The sequence below is a fragment of the Oryza glaberrima genome, chromosome 8 (genome assembly GCF_000147395.1).
Source record: "Oryza glaberrima chromosome 8, OglaRS2, whole genome shotgun sequence".
NCBI classification, from domain to species: Eukaryota; Viridiplantae; Streptophyta; class Magnoliopsida; order Poales; family Poaceae; genus Oryza; species Oryza glaberrima.
The window spans coordinates 22,792,881-22,815,092 of record NC_068333.1 but is presented as its reverse complement, the minus strand read 5'-3'; the positions used below and the strand labels follow the sequence as shown (position 1 = coordinate 22,815,092).

The 22,212-nt window shown below is 41.5% G+C and overlaps 1 pseudogene; it reads right to left on the bottom strand.

The window, feature by feature from the left end:
- LOC127783131 (probable LRR receptor-like serine/threonine-protein kinase At4g20450) overlaps nucleotides 1–21,320 on the bottom strand; it is a 29,325-nt pseudogene extending 8,005 nt beyond the window's left edge.
- Between the last annotated feature and the right edge of the window lie 892 nt (nucleotides 21,321–22,212).

Below are 22,212 nucleotides of genomic sequence, written 5' to 3'. Positions count from 1 at the left end.
ACCAAAATAATGCAGAAGAGGTAAACTTATTACTAGCAGCCTTAATCATTTGAGCATCAGAAAAATCATATATATCAAATTTATTGTCTACTGCTAGCTCTCAATCAATGTATGCAACAGAATCATACTTCCCATCATAGAATGGTAACTTAGATGCAACTTGTTCAAAATTATAGTCATGTACCTCATATGCATCACGTGGAGAAGTCGTCATATCTCGTCGAAGGTGTAGAAGTCGATGTTCTCGTATTCCCTTACGCAATCCTGCCATGGTTAGTCGCAAACAAGAAACACACAAAAATATGCACGCTCCTATCAACTACTAGGTAGTGGCAGCTCAAATATCACACACACTCAAGCTTTTAACCAAGCTCTTACAAGTTCTTACTAAAGCAAGCGGAATGGTGATGTACACCGACTTAACCAAGCACCCCAATGGAGGTTGGATGTATCGATGCCTTGGCAAACACTTGTTGTACGGCTGTAATCAGATCTGTGGAGCTCTGGGTAGGCTTAAATATATAGCAAAGGGATAGCAAATGCTCAAATCAGAGAATGCAAAGTTGAATAATGGTTCAAAGTCAAGTACCGTGCTGGTCCTAGGCTAGAACGTACTAGAGATGCGAGCCCAGACACAAACGATACCACAAGATAGCACTAGGAACAACTCATGTACAACTCTGATATATGAAGTTCAACTCAAACATAACAGTATTTTCTCTTTTCTTTCTTTCTTCTTTCTTCTTTTCTTTTTTTTTCTTTCCTTTTCTTTTCTGTTGTTTTTTTTGGTGCGGCTTTTCTTTTCTTTTCTTTTTTTATGCACCTTTCTGCCTTTTTTTCTCACTTTTTTTTCTTGATTTTTTTAACAAAAACTGACTCAAAGACCTTAATGTAAGGTTATAGGGACTTAAACATAAATATAAAATTTACAAGGACTCAAATGTAAAAGTCCAAACTCAAAATTAAAATTATACAAAAATGGAATGTACTCGTCCCGAACGTTCCGTTTTTGCAAACGGATCTCCAATCCGACACTTCAAAAATTCTCACCTAGCTATGTGGGAAGACACGCTATGGATCTAAACCGAGAGAAGAGAGACAGGGAGTCGGACTGCACCGAAGTGGGATGGTAATACGGGAATCACGTGGGGGTGGGGACTTGGAGGAAACAGACTCGGCTATAGATGGAAGCAAACCAACCGAGAAGGAAACAAACCAATCGACTGATCTAATCTGCAAAACTTCCTCCAAAAACCGATCTGTTATCCTTTCTTTCTCCTTCCTCACGCCTTTCTCCTTTCTCGCGCGTTTCTTCCTCCTCGCGCGCAACAGAATAAAGAACACGGGACAGTGCGCAACCACTCAACTGGAACCCAAATACAGCTCCACAACTTCAAAAATTAACCGATAGAAACTTATGAAAACTACAAAAATAGAACCGTGGCAGCGAGCCGATTCTGTTTTCGTAGGTCCCGACGATAACAGAGACACGGAGGCGACGACGACTCTGGTATAAAATGTGACTAGAACTCGAAACTCTAAACGAACTAGACGCTAAGACCAGCAACACGACGAGACGATGCAACACAAAATTCAACAAAGCAAAAACTGAAAAGAACAATGCAATGGCACAATATGGCTAGGTAAATGATACGAATTTTTTTTGTATGGCTATTTTCTGGTTATAGGAAGATAAAAACTCACCGAGCAACGAAAGCTCTGATACCACCTGATGAACCCTGAGTTCCTCTCGACGCTCAAGGCTGTTGTTGGCCCGATCTTTCGGTGAGTTGTGATAACTACAATTTGGGAGAAACGTTGACGATCCGACTACAACCGTACGAGACGTTGTGTTGCGCCTTAGCGATCGATACACCTCTCCGTGGGTTGTTGATCTTGCCGGTGCAGATCAACCCTATTCCTGCAAGCAAATCAAAGAAACAAGCAAGAATAAGATAAAAGCAATCTGATATTGCAAATAGGAATTTAATACAAATGATAAGTTGGGGTTCCGAATACAAGCAGACGGACGGTCTAGCCGACACGCGCGCTGCAAGGAAGTAGCAATGGCTAAACTTTCATTTAAACAAAACCCAAGAAACTCTAAAGGGGTACCTAACTATTTAAGGAGGTGGGAGGACGACCTAAGGGAACCCTAGGGTCGTGCTCCACCTGGTTGGGGCGCACCCCACTTGGGCCCCACTTGGGCCAGGGTCCCAGACGAAGTTACAAGCCCATAGGCCCATTATAGGTGATGCAGCACCTTCTTTTTATGATTTCGGCTGACTGGGATGGAATTTGGTGATGAAGCTGGATCCATTGGAAAGATGACTCTGAGAGCTTTCCATCAAGTACTCATGGACCCAAAACGGAGCTCGCATGCATATTTGGCGGCTGTTTGAAGTCGATACTGTTGCAGGTGGCCGAACTGGATTGCAGAACTTGGACGGCTTGATCTTGATGTGAACGACGGTTGTATCTATAGTAGCCATGGTCACATCATGCACATGATTTGAAAAATAGATCTTCTCTTGCTTGTAGTGTTCGATTAATTTTTTGCCAAAATTCATAGAAAAAATAATATATCATTGGGCATTAATTTGCAGCACAATTTTACGAAATACACGTGAAATGTGTCTCTACGACGTGTGGGACCAGAAAATTCAAATATCATACGATGTTCAAATATATTCAAAATTGGACTCGTTTTGTTGTATGTTTTGATTGGAAAATAATGGTTCCGACAGAATTCATATTTGATATATGATTAGAGAGATATAAACATTTGAAGGAGAAGATCAACTAGTGTTAACCGTATATCCTTAATTGGTTTGCTGCTCCTCACCGGTTGGTAATTATCCTTATGAGGTGTGGCGTCCACCGTCAATTAGCCAAGTTAATCCTCGTGATTATCACCAGCACCCACACGTTCTTTTTATCTGGAGCACAAAATTCTTTTTATCACGCGCAGGTCGTTGGATTAACAGACGCGCTGGCTTATCCAGAGAATTAACGCGTGATTTCGCTGGCTTGCGCTGGAATCTCGGAAGGGATTAGGCGAGGACGCCGGCCGTCGCCTCTACCCTTATATAAGGCGCTGTCCCTCACGACACCGGGGGAGATTGGAGAAAACCCCCGACGCAGAGGCGGCTGGCAGAGGAGGAGACGTAGCAGGGCAACCCTGCTGCGTGCTCTGATCTGATCAATCACCCATACATCCAGAAGCCTATATCAATAGATACACAATCACACGCCGTCACCGGCATCGGCCGCTGCACAGCACGCAAGCCTGAGCCGGCGATGAATCTTATAACACACATACACGCACCCACAAATATTTGATTAGGAGCTTGATTCCGATTAGGCAAAAGGAGATTAAATTCCATCGGCGGCAATTCGCGAGGAGATTAATCATTGCCGGCGACGATTGTGCCGGTGTTCGTCATCAAGCTAATCTGCATGTGCTGCAGGCCTGATAAAACATCAGGGGAGCAGAAAGATCAGATGCACGCCGTAGTGCTGCGCGGTTGCGCGGCCCGGCTGACAGAAAAGTAAAGTGGAGTACTGATGAATATGTCAGCCATGGATATAAGTATCCCCAGCGGCGCATGCACACACACGTCATCTTTGTCAAGCGATTAATATGAGCTATAAATAAATACAAGGCGAGCCTGACCTTCGTGAGGTTTGGACCGTCTAAATTATCAATATCAAATATTGGATGTGGATATTTATTTATATAAACTTGGGATGAGTTTGAGTCTTATTGGCATCAGACCAACCATGATTTATACATATTTATATTCATGCCGGATGAGTCACATATTGCCTCGTGCATGTCATGTACGGGAGCAATTCCTTCCCTCTCCAAATTCTACCGGATGGACGGGGGAGCAATTCCTACAATTCTTGAAGACAAGCATTATTCGCTAAATAAAATAACGCTAGCCATGAGGGCGAGGCGTGCAGATTTAAAACACACGTCGACATCTTGGCCGAGTGTTGACGAGATGAAATGGCCGGTTTATCATTATTTATGCTATGTCTGAGACCGACGAGGCCGGACGACGTATTGGCTAAAGCTAACAAGGCTACAGCTATTCATTCATTTCATTTGTCTATGACCGACAAGGCTAGACGAAACCATAGCCGAGTGCCGGCAAGGCCAGGTCACTATACTATTAACACGTCTAAAACGGACAAGAACTGGATGCACCGTTGCTGGGCACCGACGAGGCAAAAGCAACCATAAAATCCATGTTTGATGAAAGCCGGGGTACATGACTGGGCACCGACGAGGCAAAGGTCACCCGCTTCACCAAATTCTCTCCGCACTCCGACGTGGTGGTAGTGTACTGTGACCGGGTTTTGGTGAAACAAAGCCATCCGTTCCACATTCACTATATTCAACATTAAATCTGCACCAACCTCAACCTTCGGCGAGCAAACAACTTTGAAGACGACGATCATAAAGTGCAGCTTAATCGAAGGTATTCCATAGGCTCGTCCTGTGGATGTAATTAACCGGTAGCCTCATTGTTAGGCGTTGGGAATCAACGGACTACACGCAATCTCCAGTCAGCATACCTTTTCATTAAGCATTCCTCGCGAAGGCAAAAGGCGAACTCCTGCGGGAGCCCTCATGTATTTGTAAACATTCATGTTAATGAATCATGATTAATAAAATACAGGGTTTCCCTATTTTCTGTGTGTTCGTTGTTTTGTTTCCATCAAACATGTAGTTTTGCTTTGCACACACACACTTTGGATGAGTTGTTTTTAACTAAAAAGTTGTTGCAAAAAAATCAAATTACTTTTCATGCTAGTTTGATGTTTAACATGATTTCTGCTAAAAAGTTAAAACAATCTCATGATGTTTTGGATTGCTCAACATGTAATTTGAATAAGATGAAACTAAAAGATGCTTTAGGTCGTGTTGAGTACATGGAAGATGTTGTGAAAAACAATAAAGTGCTTTCTTGCCCCAAATGTCGTAAAAGCAAAGGTGTCATGGTAGATTGTGAAAATTGTGCTAATTTGGAAAAAGAGGTTTCTTATTTGAAAAATTCTTTGCAAAGATTTTCTGATGGTAAAAAGAACCTCAACATGATTTTGGATCAATCAAAGGTTAGCACACATAATCGTGGTTTAGGTTTTAATCCTTATGCTCATAATTCTAGACATCCTCCTGTTGTGTTAGGTGTTGGTGCTAGAAGTGGTGAGATTTTGGTTAAACCTGATACTAATAAAACTGTGTTTAAATCTGCTGGCATCATGTCTACCTTGAATGCATCTTCTTCAAAATCCAATGTTGTGCATGCAAAACCTCCTGTTGTTGCTTGTGTTGCTAAATCTTCTAATGCTAATAATGTGTCTAAACAACGTGAAAAGTATACTTGTTCTTTTTGTGGCAAAGATGGACATATTGTTGGTTTTTGTTTCAGATTAGCTCATAAACAGAAAAAGGAGAGAGAGATTGCTTTTGCAAAATCAAAGTGGCAAAAATCTCGAGGAAACCGGTCATACCGCATTGGGTCCCGCGGTCGGACCGGCGACCGGTCAGACCAGCTGAACAGCCCCGGTCAGACCGACCACCGGTCAGACCGACCACCGGTCAGACCGGCGGTGAAGCCTCGGTCAGACCGACCCCCGGTCAGACCGGCTGCACACCCTCGGTCAGACCGGCCTCAGAGGAATTTTTTTGAAAATTCTAAAATTGATTTTGCACGTGGATATATGCCTATTGGATCTTCTGGTCGTGTGTCTCAGTACTGGATTCCTAAATTTTTATTATCATCTAACCCCAGTACTGAGGCTTCGACTTCTGTTTGTGTGTAGGCTTTGGTAGCAAGGAAGGAGAACGTGTGGATCGTGGATTCCGGTTGTTTGCGGTACATGACCGGTGATAAAAATTGGTTCTCCTCCCTCAAAAAGGCATCCAAGACTGAATCAATTATCTTTGGTGATGCTTCTACGAGTGCTGTTCTCGCTACAGGTTTGGTTAAGGTAAATAAAAAATTTGAATTGAAGAATGTAGCTTTGGTTGAGGACTTAAAGTACAATTTTCTTTCGGTTTCACAAATTGTTGATGAAGAGTTTGAGGTTCACTTTAAGAAAACTGGAAGTAAAGTTTTTGATTCTCATGGTGATTCTGTGTTGAATATTTCTCGCTATGGAAGAGTGTTTAAAGCTGATTTTGAAAATCTTGTTTCACCTGTGATAACATGTTTGGTTGCTAAGTTTGATAAAGATGTGATGTTTTGGCATCGTAGACTTGGACATGTTGGTTTTGATCATCTCACTAGGTTAAGTGGTTTGGATCTTGTTCGTGGTTTGCCTAAACTTAAGAAAGATCTTGATTTGGTTCGTACGTCGTGTCGTCATGCTAAGATGGTTTCTACTTCACATGCTCCTATTGTTTCTGTGATGACGGATGCACCGGGACAGCTATTACATATGGACACTGTTGGTCCAGCTAGAGTGCAATCTGTTGGAGGAAAGTGGTATGTGTTGCTTATTGTTGACGATTTTTCTAGATATTCTTGGGTTTTCTTTATGGCAACTAAGGACGAAGCTTTTCAACACTTTCGTGGTTTGTTTCTTCGATTAGATCTTGAATTTCCTGGTTCTTTGAAAAGAATTCGAAGTGATAATGGTGGTGAGTTTAAAAATGCTTCGTTTGAACAATTTTGCAATGAAAGAGGTCTTGAACATGAATTTTCTTCTCCTCGTGTTCCTCAATAAAACGGTGTTGTTGAAAGAAAAAATCGTGTTTTGGTTGAGATGGCTAGAACGATGTTGGATGAATACAAAACTCCTAGAAAATTTTGGGCTGAGGCGATTAACACTGCATGTTATATTTCAAATCGAGTTTTCATGAGATCAAAACTTGGAAAAACTTCTTATGAACTTTGATTTGGTCATGAACCCAAAGTTTCACATTTGCGTGTTTTTGGTTGCAAGTGCTTTGTCTTGAAATCTGGAAATTTGGACAAGTTTGAGGCACGTTCTACCAATGGATTGTTTCTTGGCTACCCCGCACATACTCGTGGCTATCGTGTACTTATTTTAGAGACTAACAAAATCGTTGAGACTTGCGAAGTTTCTTTTGATGAGGCTAGTCCAGGTACTAGACCCGAATTTGCAGGTACACTGTCACAGGTTTAGGGGGAGGATGGTCGTATTTTTGAAGATGAGAGCGACTACGACGACGATGACGAGGTCGGCTCGGCCGGTCAGACCAGGCGCCAGGCCGGTCAGACCGCCGGCACACCTCCGGTCAGACCGGCTCAGGAGGAGCGGTCAGACCGGCCAGGTTCGTCGGGTTCGGGTACTGATGATGCTGATCGAGATGGACCTTCAGAGAATTCAACTTCGACCAATACTGAAACAGAACGTGGATCAACTTCAGAAGTTGCTGCTCCTTTGCACATTCAATGACGACATCCGCCGGAACAAATTATTGGTAATATAGGTGAGCGGACTACAAGGTCTAAGGTAACGGCTCATGATGTTTGTGCAAATTCTGTGTTTGTTGCTTCTTTTGAACCCAAAGATGTGTCACATGCATTAACTGATGAATCGTGGATTAACGCCATGCATGAAGAACTTGAAAATTTTGAGAGAAACAAATTTTGGACTTTAGTTGAACCACCTTCTGGACATAATATTATTGGAACCAAGTGGGTTTTCAAAAATAAACAAAATGAGGATGGTTTGATTGTGAGAAATAAAGCTAGACTTGTTGCTCAAGATTTTACTCAAGTTGAGGGTTTGGATTTTGATGAAACTTTTGCTCCTGTTGCTAGCATTGAGGCAATTAGACTTTTGTTGGCTTTTGTTGCTTCAAAAGGTTTTAAATTGTATCAAATGGATGCGAAAAGTGCTTTTCTAAATGGTTTTATACAGGAGGAAGTTTATGTCAAACAACCACCAGGTTTTGAAAATCCTGATTTTCCCAACCATGTTTTTAAATTGTCTAAAGCTTTGTATGGTTTGAAACAAGCTCCTAGGGCATGGTATGATAGGCTTAAGAACTTTTTGCTTACGAAAGGTTTTACAATGGGAAAGGTTGACAAAACGCTTTTTGTTCTTAAGCATGGTGATAATCAACTGTTCGTTCAGATTTATGTGGATGATATCATCTTTGGTTGTTCAACTCACGCTTTGGTTGTAGATTTTGCTGAGACTATGCGCAGGGAATTTGAGATGAGCATGATGGGTGAGTTATCGTACTTTTTGGGATTGCAAATTAAGCAAACACCTCAAGGTACTTTTGTGCATCAAACGAAGTATACGAAGGATCTTTTGAGACGGTTCAAGATGGAGAATTGCAAGCCAATTTCAACACCAATTGGTTCTACAGCTGTGTTGGATCCTGATGAAAATGGTGAAGCTGTTGATCAAAAGGAATATAGAAGTATGATTGAATCTTTGTTGTATCTAACTACTTCTAAGCCAGACATACAATTTGTTGTGTGTTTGTGTGCGCGCTTTCAAGCTTCTCCTCGTGCTTCACATCGTCAAGCGGTCAAGCGAATAATGAGGTATTTGAATCATCCACTTGAGTTTGGAATTTGGTATTCTACTTCATCTTCTATATGCTTAAGTGGATATTCCGATGCTGATTTTGGAGGTTGTAGAATTGATAGGAAAAGTACTAGTGGAACATGTCATTTTCTTGGTACATCATTGATTGCATGGTCTTCTAGAAAACAATCTAGTGTTGCTCAATCAACTGCTGAATCTGAATATGTTGCTGCTGCTAGTTGTTGTTCACAGATTCTTTGGCTTTTATCTACTTTGAAAGATTATGGTCTTACTTTTGAGAAAGTACCTCTCTTTTGTGATAATACAAGTGCTATTAACATTACTAAGAATCCTGTTCAACACTCACGCACAAAGCATATTGACATTCGCTTTCACTTTCTGAGGGATCATGTTGAGAAGGGAGATGTTGAATTGCAGTTTTTGGACACAAAGTTGCAAATTGCTGATATTTTCACTAAACCTTTGGATTCTAATCGCTTTGCTTTTCTTTGTGGTGAATTGGGAATAATTCATCCTTTTGGCATGGTTTGAGGGGGAGTTTGTACCTCATGGTTTTATCAAGCAAAAATATGACAAAGAGAAAAATTGATAAAAAAAAAGAGCTTTGTTTATGCATATGGTATTTTCTTGTGCATGCTAGCAATACTTTGAAGGTTTATTTGTCTCTAGCATAGCTTGTATGTATTCTAGTCTTTTCATTAGACTTAGATTTTGCTTTTAAGGGAGATGATGCATGACACTTAAATTCTATACTTGAATTAAGAAAATATGCAATGTTGATGCTAGCATATGGTTTGATTTATAAATGCTCCATATATATGCTTTATTGACTTGTTATTCCTCAAATAGCTTTAATTGCTCATTGTGAAAAAGAGAATAAAAATATGAAAAAAGAAAATGAATACCGAATCCTTGGAAACAGTCTTGACGACAAGGACGTATTCGATGTGAGCAAAATAATGGGTGCCGAATCCCTGGAAACAGTCTTGACGACAGGGACGTACCCGGAATAAAAAAAGAGAAAAATATGAGCAAAAAGGCTCAAGAAAAGAAAAGGTAAAAAATTCTCTTTGTTGTTTTGTGCTAAAAAGTTATTTGAGAAAGAGTGATAAATGCAATAGGTATATGTGTTTAGTGTTTATTCTTCAACCTATGTGCTTGTTAAGATGTTGCATTATAAATCGTATAAAATCATGAATTTTGATTGTTGATTCAAGCTTAATTATAAAATCTTTGGTTCATGGTTATACTTTAATGCATGCTTGTTATATTATAGATGGGTTCATCTTCTTTTTATTGCAACACATGACTTGATATGCTATATGTATGCTAAGCTCTTGAACATTAATGAACATAATTCCTATGCTTGATGAAATCATTGTCAAAAGGGGGAGAAGTAATGTGAAAAATTTTTGGAGCAAGGTGAATTTTTGGAGAGTTGTTGAGAAGAGCATGTTTTCTGGTTCAATTGGGAATTTCTTTCTTTTAAAAAGGGGAAGAAGTTTTCTTTTGGATTTTTGAGCACGATGTGTACGTTTGTACAAATTGTGCTTTTTACCACTTTTGTTTTTATTTTTCCAAACACCAAAACATTTTTTAATGGGTTTGCCAATGTGTTCATCAAGGGGGAGATTGTAAAATCAAAGGTGTTTATTATTATTATTTTGTGATGAACAATTGGCATCGGAGATTATTGGTTTTGTTATTTGGAATTTATTTACGAAGTGGTTTTGGATATGATTGGATTTGCAGGTGAATTGCAGGTGCTGTGATTTTATGTGGACCGGTCAGACCGGGCATGTGCTGCCGGTCAGACCGGCGTGTATCGCGCTGTCAGACCGGCGCAGCCCGCGGTCTGACCGGCCGACTCTGTGTCGGTTTCCGTTTCGGGTTGTTTATTTGGATATCCGTGATTATTTCATGATTATGGCTTCTAGATGGATACTATACGTATGTAATACTGTTGTTTGCTATTAATGAGTCAAGTTGGAGATAGCTTGGTCTCGGAATATGGTTTCTTTGTTTGTTCCATGTGTAGGTGACTCGATGCCTCGGGAGAGTATTTGCGGTGATGGACCGGGAGTCGGCTTGGGGATAAGACGACGTCCGTGGTAGTCAGAGATCATGCGGGATACTTAGGCTAGAGTTGATGCACGTGGTTGATGGAGATTCCATATGGCATACGATGGAGTTATTATGTGCGTATGGGCTGCGGAGTCGAATTTGGAAGGAGTCCAAATTTGGTACGATTGGTTATGTAAAGTTTCTTTCTTGTACTAGAGGGTTTCCTAAGGTGTTTAGGACTCCTAGTATGAGTTTGGTTCGTGGCTCTAGGCTGCCTACCTCGGGTATAAATAGAAGGGGAGTGTGAGGCTTCCTGGTATCGCTTTTGAGAGCAACTGAGTTGAGTTTTAAGTTAGGGTTTCGAGTTTAGTCGAAATTTTTGTAAGGAGTGTTGTAGGTGCACTTTGTAAACACAAAGAGAAGTAATAAAGTCGTCATCCACTTTAAGAGTTCTTCGATTTGTGTTTCACCGGGTTTCGGCGGTCTAACCGGCGACACACCGGCGGTCAGACCGGCGGCATCGCGGCGGTCAGACCGGCGGGTGACCTGCGGTCAGACCGGCGGCGGCGACAGGCGCGGCAGGGATTTCAGGGCGGTCCAACCGGGAGATCTACACCAGTCAGACTGGCGGCTATGCTTCGGTCAGACCGGCTAATCTACTCTGGTCAGACCGATCTCATCGAATTCGAGAGTAACTTTTATTTCCGCTAAAAGTTTTCGGTTTTTGGGTATATCAACCATTCACCCCCTCCCCCCTCTGGTTGGCTTAGTTCTTGCTATTCGATCCTACACCCGCTGGTTCGGTTGTAGTGTGTGTGTTCGTCTCACTGCTGAAAGCCCTTGTCAGGCCGAAATCTGAAATCTTTGCCTTGAAATTTGCAGTAAGAAGGATGTTGTGGGCCTTCACATCTCTATGGATCAATGGTGGACTGCAGGACCTGTGCAGGTATTCCAGTCCTACATGCATGAATAGTTAAAAAAATAAAACATCAGATATGGATAAATGATCATAATGCTGAAAATTTGAAGTATTATTAAGAGGGGCATTCAGGTCAATATACAGATATCAGCCCGTATTATCGAAAAAGAGAAAGAAAAACTTCGAAGCTTGTTGGTTACCATTGGCAGAGTCCAACGCAATGTTAAGGCGTTGCAACCAAGTGAGGGGTTCAGTGTGAAGATCTTCTTGACCTGTGAAAAAGAAATCATGGAATCTGCAATATGAGGCTTATCTTTACAATAATGAAAAATCGGCTTCTGAGGTAAAGTTCTGCAAACCTCTCAAGTGGTCTGCTAGGCTTCCCCCATCCATGTACTCATACACAAGGGCTAGATGTTTCTTATCGTTGCAATAGCCTATTAATGACACCAGGTTTCTGTGATGGACCCTGGCTAAGTGCTGAGCCTGTAATACAACAAATGAGAATTCCAAGAAATTTATGATAATTGATAAATTACTATACTTTTAATTCATCAGTTCTAAGTACACACAATTGTATAATCCAATGATCAATAACTTCTTGTAGTCCATTGTATTGGCAGAGTAATGTATGTGTACCTCAGCCAAAAAACTCTGTATTCCCTTGATTAGATGTTTGTGATCTTATCTTCACAGCAACGGGAGTTCCATTCTCTAGATAGCCAAGGTATACAGGACCAAACCCACCCCTTCCAATTATGGTTTTGAAACTATCTGTGATGAGCTTGAGTTCCTTGTACTTGAATCTCCGGTTCTCAAATGGATTAGTTGCACCAGTAACATCTGCTGGTCACATGAGTATAATATCAACTGGAAGAGAAGCATACGCTACATTCTCATAGTGAAGCTAAAATTCTCTTCATTATGTACATTCATTTAGTTACCTGGTCTCTTCTTTCTGCAGTACCAAAATATAGCAAGTATAAGTAGAACTACAAACACAAGTACGACTGGGGGAACAACCTCAAGCACAAGTTTTGTCTTTCTCTTGCTTTGATTCAGAATCAGACCGCATTTGTCAGTTCCACAAAGATTCGGATTATTCTCGGTCCTAAAAGAACAAAATATGATTGGTCAGATTGCAATATATTGGAAGTAAGGAATTAGGTCTTGTCAGATCCCTTCATACTTTCATTGAGTTAGAAATAAGGTACATCTCAGTGGTATAGCGCAAGGCAGTTCATATGTCACTGCTCGAGGCGATACCATGATAGTGGCCTAACAGGGCCTTAGGATTCTCATGGTTGACAAAAGTGATTTGAACATTAGTATCTAGCTTATGAATGAAAGACAAGAATCCATTCAAACACAACTGAAGTTCTGAGAGACTTGAGTGATATTTTCCATGAAAGTGCGCTTTCCTTTCAATATTGATAATCATGCATAACATAAATCATTAAACTTATGTAAACAAGTCAGGATAATATGGTGTACTGGTATAATGGATTTCAAGTATATCACCTGAAGGATATTAATGCCTCAACTAAAATGAGCGACAAAACTATCACCAACTTTAAGATATATGTGAACAAAATGCTAAAATACAGGGTATACAGATTGAAATAAACAAACCAAAGTATAAATGCTATTCTTGAAGGTATTACTGTATTTTTACAGTTATTAATTGCGTTTATAAAGTGACGGAACTACCAAATAAAAAAGCCAAACATGTCCCGGCTGTGCTAACCTTAGTGTCAGTAATCCTTCCTGAGACTTTTGTAGAAGATTAGTTGGGATTGATCCACTGAAGTTGTTGCTTGATAAATCTCTATGAAAATGAGGGATAAAGATAAAGAGGCCTCATGTGCTTTGATGTTTGCAGAATGTAGTTTGATCACCAGGAAGACTTACAGAAATATCAGCGATGGCACTTGGCCCAGAAAATCAGGTATAGGTCCCGACAGATTGTTGTGAGATAGATCCCTGAAAATGGACAGTAACATGAAGCACTTACAAAGAAATCCTGAAGGATTGCGAGATATTAAATGCTTGTGTCTTGAACATTTTAAACATTTAGAGTAAGATAGTTCTTTAGAATCAACTAAAGTACAATTAGTACTGAACTCGAGAATTAATTCTTACAACATATGAAGTATGAACAGGTGAAACTAATAAGAATAGAGACTACAAATTAAATATAAAAATTATAGTTCGATGGAGCCTTTAGGATTATAGAAGAGTAAAGAGTTTATGATTATACTTGAGTCATTACTCAAATGAGAATAAGACATTTTAGTAATTTATGGGACCAATGCAAGTCAACAACAATTGATACTGATACATGGAGTTATATATATGGGGAAATGATATCTTCTCTTCTCAGAAAAATTATGCCCTAAATTTTATTCATGTACATGCCATCTTACTTGCACTGGATATGGGAGAGCAAGTGTACAATGAAAATTAAGGTTTTTGGTTGGCTTTTGTTGATTGATAGATTAAATACAAGAGATATGTTAGACAGGAAACATTGTGCTCCTCAAGGAGTACCTCTCACTTGTGTGCTTTGTGGTCAGAATATTAGAGAAACTCTAAGTCATTTCTTCTTTCAGTGCTCTTTTAGTAGAAGCTGTTGGATATCCACTGGTTGTAACTGGGACACTTCTCTACTCTTTGATGATATGCTGATAATGATGCATTGATGCAACACCAATATACTGGTACTTTATTTATGGAGAAAACTCTGTATGCAGCCTGGCATAATTGGAAACAGAGGAATACAGCTATTTCTGAGGGTTTCCTGGAAGAATACTCTTAAATGTGATCTCTTGCTTTTACTTCATAGACTAAAGGATTCAGATAGGGATAGTCTTCCTTTGTGGATTTCCAACTTGTAATCTACTTGTTTGTAACTTCTATGATTAATAATAAGAATATACTGTGGGGGCTTCCCCTGCAGTAAATTACTTAAAAAAAAAGCAAGTCAACAAGCACTAGTGGCTAAACAGTAATGCAAGAGGTATTATTATAACATGGAAAGTCTGAAATCGTACTATACAAAACATACAGGTGTTGGAGCTACGTCAGCTGACCAAACGAAGCATCAAGTTCACCAGTCAATCCACTAGATGACATATATCTGCAGGAAACTTAAACCATCATCACATAAATTGAACACTACAACTCAATGTTTTATCCATGCATTTTATCACAGCATGTAATTGAGTTATCTTGTTCATTCAGAACTCACAAGCCAGTTATTCTTGGTGGACCATGGGGAGTGTAACTGCAGTTCAAGTCATCCCATGAAAAGGTTGCCAGGGAGCATGGATCACCTGCCCAGTTTCTCTTCACAGAAAACTTTGTCTGGATGATCATCATAGAATGTGCTGAAGATAGCAAAGATAAATAGAAAGAAAATCAACCACTTAATAATGAAGATTCCGTGCATGCTGAATCTAATTCAGTTCAAAATTGGCCCCAATGGTAGATACATTAACATAAGATCAACTATTTGAGTTCCATAATAATGTAAGTAAGTTATATACATCAGTTTCAGAGCACTGATAAATAATGTCTATATACAGTTCTGATCACAAGGTGCTCCAGCCCCAAACAACTGCATACCGAAAACAAGATAGCTGTTTGTATTTTGATGGCAAATAGACATTAGTTAGTTTGAATCTTATCTTGATAGCGAATATGACACTCACAGTAACATGTGGACAGACGAAACAAATATGAAAGTTCTCAAGGTCATATTATATACCGTCTTCAGAATAAGTGGAAGATTCATTCAGTGGGCGCACCACGAATATCTCCATTGCGCTAATCAAAGGCGGAAGATTGGAGATTGATGTCGCCACAAGGGAGATGCCATGACTGCCAGAACCTTGAACAATGCCCGAGAAAACACTAGTCATCATGGAGATTGGACTGAATGCACTAACTAATGTGTTATTATCCAGAATAATATCAAATTGACGCAATGCATTCCCTTGGATGGCCTCCACCTCAGCAAAATACAGAACAACAAAGAACTTGGTGGCAATGTCAACGTTCATGGAAGAATCTGAACTCCATGACAGGTCCATTCTTGAATCATTCAACGGAGTGGATACACTGCGCATCACTGCAGATGGCACGTTGTATGTATCGTTGGGAGAGTTCTGGACTATCCCATTGACGGTATCTGGCACATCCGTCCATTCTGAGACATCTTCATACTTCTGCCATATCCTATCGCGGGGATCATCTGGGAACATTATAGATTAAGAAGAACATCGAGCAGGTAAACGCATAAGTCAAAGAAAAATTGCATAGCAAAGCATTGCATGAATAGTTACCTGATTTGATGATCATCAGTTCCAAAGTGGTAGCGATTAATTGGGCCCGAATTTGACCGTGTTACGGAAGAAGCTGAGCAAGACTAGAGCATGCGTCATATTGGAACCTGGAAAATTTTTTTCCTGGAATGGCCTCAAGTCAAGCCCTGAAATGAAAGGAGTTCACCAAACAAACTTGCAAATAGTCGGCTGGGGACACCGCGATAATCTCAAACACATATGCTGTACTGGCATTGACAATCCTTACTGTTGTCCAGTAGTTCACCCCTAGGTAGAGATCAAAGGTAGGGAGCCTGTTTATCCTATCATAGTTCCCATAGCCAAAGGCAGCCCTCAGCAAGTACTTGATGTAGGATCGAATCACAATAACTAAGCCAACCAGAGGGGGGGTGAATGGTTGGTATACCCAAAAACCGAAAACTTTTAGCGGAAATAAAAGTTACCCTCAAATTCGACGGATCGCGGTCTGACCGAAGTTGCCCTGCCGGTCTGACCGCCTGGTTGCCGTCGGTCTGACCGAGTTTAGATCTCCGGTCTAACCGCCAAGATCAGCTGCCGCTTGCTGTTGCCGCCGCCGGTCTAACCACCTCGCCACCACCGGTCTGACCGCCGCTTGTCGCCGGTCTGACCGCCGGTATATCATCGGTTAGACCGCCGAAACCCGGTAAACACAAATCGAAGAACTCTTAAAGTAGTTGACGACTTTATTGATTCTCTCTGTGTTTACAAAGTATACCAACAGCACTCCTTACAAAAATTTCGACTAAACTCGAAACCCTAACTAAAAACTCAACTCAATTGCTCTCAAAAGCGATACCGGGAAGCCTCAAGCTCCCCCTCTATTTATACCCGAGGTACGCAGCCTAAAGCCACGAACCAAACTCATACTAGGAGTCCTAAACACCTTAGGAAACCCTCTAGTACAAGAAAGAAACTTTACATAACCAATCGTACCAAATTTGGACTCCTTCCAAATTCGACTCCGCATCCCATACGCACACAATAACTCCATCGTATGCCATATGGAATCTCCATCAACCACGTGCATCAACTCTAGCCTAAGTATCCCGCATGATCTCTGACCACCACGGACGTCGTCTTATCCCCAAGCCGACTCCTGGTCCATCACCGCAAATACTCTCCCGAGACATCGAGTCACCTACACATGAAATAAACAAAGAAACCATATTCCGAGACCAAGCTATCTCCAACTTAACTCATTAGTAGCAAACAACAGTATTACATACGTATAGTATCCATCTAGAAGTCATAATCATGAAATAATCACGGATATCCAAATAAACAACCCGAAACTGAAACCAACACAGTGTCGACCGGTCAGACCGCGGGCTGTGCCGGTCTGACCGCGCAATACACGCCGGTCTAACCGGCTACCAGAGCCCGGTCTGACCGGTCACATAAAATGATAGCACCTGTAATTCACCTGTAAATCCAATCATCTCCAAAACCACTTCGTGAATAAATTCCAAATAACAAAACCAATAATCTCCGATGCCAATTGTTCATCACAAAATAATAATCAAAAACACCTTTGATTTTGCACTTGCTACCTGGTGTTAGGGACTTGAACGTGTAACAATTGCGCGTTCCATTGGGAAAGAAACGGATGGTTGAGTATCGCCGTGCAAGATCTGTCTGCTGCAAGTTGTTAAGGTCTACATTGTGGTTTATGCCTGCTTCTATAAAACCTTCATCGCCCACATATGTTATACTTGTGTTGGTATCGGTGTAACTCGGGGTTGCAGTATATCCACAGTCGATGCTTATGAAACCTGGCAAAGAAATAAGAATTAACAAAGAACAATTTGATAGTATATCTTTATAGATAAAAAAAGACAGGCAGCTATAACAGCATTGATTCATTTTAACTGAATTTCTGCATCAAAATATGTGACTATGTGAGCAGGATTTAAACAATGGAACCTATAATCGATGACTGCTGCTAGAACATTACACATACAATCGCACAGAAACGTAATTGAAAGGCTCATACAAACTAAAAGAACCCTCTTGAAAATGAAGACTGCAAACGGCATATTGCAGTGCAGTTGGTCGGCAGCACAGCAAAACAGTGAGACTCGGAAAGCAACCATGCCGCCATCAACCGCAGCAGCGACTCGGAGGAGAAGAAGAAGAAGAAGAAGCCGCGGACCGGAGATTACGAGGAGCCCAACCCTGACGACTACCGTTTCATATTCTCGCTTTTTTGGGCCGACGTGTGCGGTTTCGAGGATATCAGTACGTTTTCTTCTTCTTCTTCTTCTTCTTCTTCTTCTTCTTCTTCTTCTTCTTCTTCTCCTTGTGCGATTTGATCCAGTGTTGTTGATCTATTGATTCAATTCAACCCTTCTCGTTCCACGCACTGGAGTTGGAGGAACGATTAACTGATGGCGATTTATCTATTTTATATATATATATATTTTTTAATTTTGCAGCTACTAGAGGGCCAATGAGCCACACCTACAACGACAAACCTTTCGATGCAAAGGTGATGGCTTGCATGGAGATCTACTCATGGAAGGTAACCTAATTGAGAGGGGGATTGGAGTGGCCGCTCCATGTGTTCGGCTTCATCGCTGTCCGCGATTTGCTTGATCACAAGCGCAATTTCATCTTCAACCGCGACAGGGACGACGCGCAGAGACTCACCGGCACTGCATAGGCAAGTTCTTGGAAAACCTATATATGTTCACTTCAAGTCGAATGGGCTCTGAACTCTCTTGTGCTGTCGATGAATAGATAATACTGTTTAGTTACTACTTGAAAGTGCGCATGCTGGGCCCCACTAAAATGCAAATTCTTCTCCTAGCTAGTCACCCAAAATAGACTCTGGACAGCTGACAGGTTCAAGAAAAGAGGTTGGCAAAATCAGAAGACCTGCCCGCTGTGCTGTATAATCAGCGGTCCACCTACTGGCACACTGCAGAGTTACAAAGAGGGTCTGGACAGAAATACAAAGGTGGACCCGACTATGACTCGGTGGAACAATGGTGGAGCCTTGTGGTAGACTCCTCTGATAACCCCCCCCCCCCCCCCCCCCCCCCGCATTCCTTTGCGAACCCTGGTGATCTTGGTTTCCTGGGAAATTTGGTGCGAATGAAACACAAGAATCTTCCGAAGCACCGCCTCAACGCCGGTGTCCATCGTTGCCAAGATCAAGGAGGAAGCTCGAGCTTGGGTCAAGTCTAGAGCCTCGAAGCTTCAAGAGTTCGGTATTTTGGGAGATATCACTTAATCTCTTTTGGTGGGTTCCTGTGGGTTTAGCTTTCGAGGCTTACCCTATACATATTTTTGATCTATTTTTTCTCCATCTCTATTAATATACGAGACAAAGCTTTTGCCTTCCTTTAAAAAAAAGGTTCACACGCAGAATTCCTGCCTTCTAATGGCGGAACGAGCGAAATTCTTCACTTCAAGGGCTTGATGGCACCATTTTATTGAGGGACCATACCAATCTCATGCCATACCAAAATACGGTTCAGATTTCCAGCAGCTGCATTTCTATTGTTTCATAACTAATTTCTAAAAGATAACTTCAGTAACTTAGCAAATAACATGTACTTCCTCCGTTTCATATTATAAGACTTTCTAGCATTACCCACATTCATATATATGTTTTTTTGACTAAATCACCGGGGGGGGGGAGAGAGTCCCCACCTGAATATATTAAGCCAAATGATCTTACACAGGGCAGGCTTCACCTACGCAAGCGCAGGGGCCCTGGAGGATAGGAGAATAGAATATATGGGGAATACAGAGAGGAGAAAACAGATAAAGAGAAAAACCTCACAGAAGATAACAATTGACGAGCAACACCTGCAAAATCACCCAACCAAACACCAAAACCTAAAGCTAACACCCTAGCTTGTCAACATCCATTTCCTCACACAACCACAAGCATGCCGGAATAGAAGAAAGGCCAACGAAAAGCTGTGGAAGTCCAAGGCCACCCGCATGAAGCCATCAATATGTTAATGAATCTAGACATATATGTGTGCCTAGATTCATTAACATCTATATGAACGTGGGTAATGCTAGAAAGTTTTATAACCTGAAATGGAGGAGGGAGTACTAGTTTGATAAATGGTGATATGTTTATGTGCTGTAGAAGTTTGTCAGTGCGGCACACGCACCTAAAGTCTAATAGCGACGCTCTGGTGCTTTCTACTTGTAGTATTATGCTACAAGTAGAATTGATCTGAATCGTCGGTTCACAAGGGCATATTAGTACATTACTACTTAGTGATTAGGGGTAATGGTGGTATTTGGGATTTTATCTATTCATCTCGCTAGGCACTCGATCAGCGACTGGACAACGCATCCATTCGCTGCGGCAAATCCTCCCACCACCATCGATCTCCTCTTGATGGTAGCCATCTCCACTGCTCGGCAAATCCTTGCGCCGCCGGCAGTCTACTCCGGCGGCCATTCTTTCCCCACTCATTCTTCTCCATTTGTCGCCCCATTTTGCCGCGTGCAGGGGCACCATCCGATACATTCCGGTGGCGGCGGCGCCGACGGCCGTCTCGCCAGTACTTCTTCGTTCGCCGGTGCTTGCCTGTTTTAGATGTTTTTGCAGCTTCTAGTCAGAGCCTTGCCTGTAATCCTTTTCTCTCTGTATTCATTCAGTGCATCCTAGACTGTACAACTTATATGAACTAGTTCTAATGCTACAAAAATATTGTTCGAGGCAACAGGTGTGCCCATGTCCAATTTTTTTTTCTTGTTGTTAAATCAATGTGCTGGTCCAAATCAGATTTTATGAGGTCATGAATTGGTGGGGCCTTTTTGAAGTCTGAAGTCTGAACTTGAGCAGTAGCAGTAGCAATAGTATGCATAGGCTGTGTTTAGTTTACACCAAAATTGAAAGTTTGGTTGAAATTGGAACGATGTGACGGAAAAGTTAGAAGTTTGTGTGTGTAGGAAAGTTTTGATGTGATGAAAAAGTTGAAAGTTTGAAGAAAAATTTTGTAACTAAACACGGCCTTAATGTGACTTGAAGCAATAAGAAAATGATTCTGTTTGACATTTTTATCTGCTGAACGAACAAGGAGAAAGGTTTTCTTTTAGTGTTCACCATATACGGAACAAATTCAATCCTACTTAGCACATATACTTCATGTACATTGGTCACTTCGCCGTGCTGCCACCGGCACGTGTACATGGAGATGCAATCGAAAGGTATAGCGAGAGGGCGACACTAGGCAGGCATGCAGGCGATCTAAGACGGCGAGCACGCATCCAATCACATGTAGCGCCGGCACGAGGAGCTCCACGAAGCCCGAGGCTGGGCATCGTACTGGACCAGCTAGCCCCATGCGGCAGTCCACGCCGACGAGGTGCGCTGCGAAGTCATGCGAGTTGACGGCGTTGACGAGCGCCAGCGCCACAGCTGCCGTGAGCACCACGACCAGGAGCATCGTCACGAACACGTGAGGCCCGGCGTTGGTGTACTTCTATCGGGTGGCGGAGGCAGCGGCAGGGAGGAGATACTCGGCGTCGTCTCCGGATGCGATTTGGGGGAGTCACGCGATTCTCTTAGGCCAACGTGAGGAAAGATTGAGAGAGTACGGCTAGGGCCAGTGATTGTATATAAATGATGATTATACCCCTCTATTAATATTTGTTCTTGGACAATAATACCCATCCACGATTCTACTATCATTAAGTGAGGTGGTAGTAGAAATTGATCTAAACCCTTTAATCAGATGAGATTAGTGGTTCAGATTACTTTCTACTATAAGTAGAAAGCACCGGAGTAGGACTCAAAGTCTAAAGCACTATCTTCCACCGAGCGTTTATCTCATTCACCTGTTGGCCGTTGTACAAACTACAGAGTGACCAATATTTTGCTTGTTGAATTATGATCTAAATTCATTTGCACTTAATAAAGGTCAGCTTCTGCCGTAGTGGAGCGGAGGCCCGTCGCTGGGAGGCTTCGGCCGGAGCGTGCGGCGATGTAAGCCGCCAGATATAGTGAAGATATTTTGCTGGCTGGCGCCCGTGGTTTTTTCTCTCCTGTTTTGGGAGGGTTTTCCACGTTAAATTTCGTGTCTTTTGTGATTGATCTATTATTTTTATCGTTTGTTTGCCTATCGTTTTCTAACATTGCTCTCTTGATAGAGGGTGAAAATCGACTGCAAAGTTCTAAAACCAGGACAGTAAAGCGCCATTTCCTAGAACGAGGGAAACAGCATTCAGTCAGCAGTATATGATTTATTGATTTGTTATTTATATTGAGCTATTTCTTGCCCTTTTTGAAAAGTACAGCTTTCTTTTGTATATTCTTTTTTACGCGATCTTTTGTATATT